The 3,301-nt window shown below is 37.0% G+C and overlaps 1 pseudogene; it reads left to right on the top strand.

Annotated features, from left to right (window-relative positions):
• Positions 1-72: 72 nt before the first annotated feature.
• Positions 73-3,134, top strand: LOC141819372 (uncharacterized; annotated as a pseudogene).
• The last annotated feature ends 167 nt before the right edge of the window (positions 3,135-3,301 follow it).

Below are 3,301 nucleotides of genomic sequence, written 5' to 3'. Positions count from 1 at the left end.
AATTACCACTACAAAAATATAAGGTATTAGCAATGAAATTTTACGATGAATTATTTTCGTAACAAATTTAGGATGAATTTGGTGACGAAACATATTTTTGTCACAACTTTGCAATGAAATTTGTGATGAAACAAGTTTAGTTGCGAAAATTATGATGATAAATTTTTGTTGCTTAATTCGTCGCCATTTGACGACGAATTAAGGAATTTAGTGACGAATTCACGATTCATCAACTTTGGCAAAGGAGAAGGAATCGGGATGGTGGATGAGTTAGGGCATTTGGCGATGAAAGCATTTTCGTCGCCAAATTCGTCGCTAATTTGTGACGAATCACTGATTCATCGCAAACTTTGCGACGAATTACAGATTTGTCACCAATTTGGCGATGAAATCCTTAATGAGTTAATTTGACGACGAATTCATGTTTCATCGCCAATTTGCAACGAAGAAGGATTCATCGCAAAATCAATGACGAATTCGCATTTGGTGACAAAAGCATTTTCGGTGAAAACATTTTCGACGAATCTGTAATTCATCGTAAATTTGCGATGAATTACATGATTCGTCGCCAATTTGGCGATGAAATCCTTAATTCGTCTCCAACTTTGGCAAAGGAGAAGGAATTGGGACGGTGTTAAGTTAGGGCATTTGGAGACGAAAGCATTTTCATCGCCAAATTCGTTGCTAATTTGTGACGAATTACAGATTCGTCGCTAATTTGGCAATGAAAGCAGAGTTCGTCACCAAATTTGTGACAAATTTGGCAACGAAAATGCTTTCGTCGCCAATTGTCCTAACTTAACACTATCTACCCTGACTTTCCCTTCTCGTGATTTTTCCTTCTGAACCGTTCTTCTCCAATGTTCCGACGCGATTTCAGTCTGCCCGACTCCTCAGCGACCCGATCCGGCGACGACGACAACTTCGGCTACTGCAACGACGACGAGCTAGCTAGGCGGCGGTGCAAACTGGTAAAGCCCTCTCCTTTCCTTCTCTTTGACTCCCGGAGTGTTGATTTGGGTTGCCGGGCGTAGCTTAAGCTGCTGGCTGGCCGTTGTACTCCGATTAGCTCGCCAGCAGGGCTTCGACAGTGGGGTAGACCGCTGAATTTGCCCCTATGGAAGCCCACACAACTTGCCCTGCCCATCTTGCTCCATTATTTAAGGGATCAAGATGGAGAAAGAATTTTATGCCCTAGTTAGTCACATCTTGCTCTAGAGTTCTATATGAACAATAGCCAATTCAATAGGATATCAAAATTAGACCTGCTACGTGATGATATTGAAACTAGCTTCTCCATGCTCATTAGCTTCACATGGACAAGGATCGTAATTTCATATGTTTTTATCTATATGCCCTTGTAGACAATTAATCATTTTGAAATGAAATGTCCTACACCCAAATTCAACACTGATTGAGACATAAATGGAGATGGCATGTTAAATTCTTGCCCTTCTTGAACAATGGAAATGGAAAAATATTGTCTTATTATTAAATATTTATAAATAATTATTAATACACTGCATTTTTTCTTATAGGTTTACAGGTGATATTATTTGTGTGTTTATTTCTACACCTGCTTATATCGTAGATCAGGATGGTAAGATTTTTCATATTCTCTTTATGTAATCAATATTTGTTATTTTATCTCATAACAATTTTGGTTGACAGTTTCGCAGAGGTGGCCATAGACGGAGTACTCCTATCCAGTTTGCTCCAGCACCTGACGCTGCAGGACCTTCGCATGCACCTGACCAGTCTACTTCAGCACCTGGCGCTGCTAGACCTTCACATGCACCTTCGCCACAAGAGTCATCACCTTTACAGTCTCCAATCCCTTCTCCTAGACAGTACTCCACTATTGAGACGCAGGATATACGCGAGTTTATAGCCCCTTAGGGCGATTCGTAAGTATTTATCATTTTTTAGATATTTAGATTTTATTTTATTTAGTTTATTTAATAATATTTGTTTGAAATTTTTGTATAGATTTTAAAATTTTATATGAGTTATTCGTGAAATTAATAAAATCATGAATAACCATTGGGGAGGGGCTTCTTTGACTTACACCAGCACTCCATCACCCACAAAAGAATTATGGTAGAATGAATTTAAGGTATATGTTTATTTCAATTGATATATCAAATTAAATTGAATATATCTAATCAATTGTTATTTTTTCAATTTTAGCGAGTATTTAATTGAGATCCATCAGAAGAAATGGAAATCAAGCAGATTTTTTTAAAAAAATATGGGGATTATATTCAACATGTTCTAAATCATGCCAAGACCAGGGAGAAAAAATCATCGTGCATCACTGACGAAAATTGGATGAGGATCCTCGATTTTTGGAAAACCGAGGAAAGTAAACAAAGAAGTCACCAGAATAAGGCAAATCAAACTTTTAATTCTGGTGACTCATCTGCTACATATGCGGGAGGCTCCATCAACATCGAGGAACACACACGCAGATTAGTAAATTTTTTATAAATACTATGTTATTAATTAAATTTAAATTATTCCTCTATTTCTAACAATGCATTTTTAGGCTAAGGAGATGGGGAAGGAGCCACTTTTTATTGAGATATTTACCCACACTTTTCAAAAAAAAGATAAGACTTGGAGCGGGGAAAGAGCTAGAGCTATGAAGGTTTGAATTTTAATATTTAACTTAATTGGATTCTAATAGTTATGTACCTTCTCTAACTTATTAAATGTATTTATATTTTAATACAGGAAAAATATGATGAGCTCGAGCTAGCATAGAGAAGTTCAAGTGCTAGTGGTGATAATGCTGATGGATTTGAGCCCTCCGTTGGGAATGACCTGAGTATCTGGTTGGAGGTGAGTGGAGGATCTAAGGGGGGAGGAGGATATTGGGAATGGGTTCTCTGAGCAGAACTCATCGAGTTGCTAGCACATCTTCTTCCACCCCACCTGCAATGAGGGCACAAATAGAAAGCCTAACTGAAGAAGTATCTAATTTAAAAGGCATAATTTTGTAAAGAGATGAAGAAATGAGAGAAATGCGCAGACAACAAGATTTTATTATGCACCATCTTCAGTTAGGCTCTGCTCTAAGTCAGCTTCCTCCTAGTTCCGGTGATGACGGTGACGACGACGATTCTTCATAGCCTAGTTATGTATCATTATAATTTTCTGACAATTAGTATTGTTTTAATTTTTTCTATTTATAATTCTTTTGTTTATATCCTGATTAATATTGTTACTTTATTTTGGTGAAACTAAGGATGGTTGTGAGGTAAGTTTTTACATATTATAATTATTTTGTATAAAATAA

The sequence above is a fragment of the Curcuma longa genome, unplaced genomic scaffold (assembly GCF_044706935.1).
Source record: "Curcuma longa cultivar G26 ecotype Majalengka, Jawa Barat unplaced genomic scaffold, ITB_CL_G26_1.1 contig_4441, whole genome shotgun sequence".
Classification (NCBI taxonomy): domain Eukaryota; kingdom Viridiplantae; phylum Streptophyta; class Magnoliopsida; order Zingiberales; family Zingiberaceae; genus Curcuma; species Curcuma longa.
The sequence above is the reverse complement of the archived record's forward strand: the minus strand, read 5'-3'. Positions and strand labels throughout refer to the sequence as shown.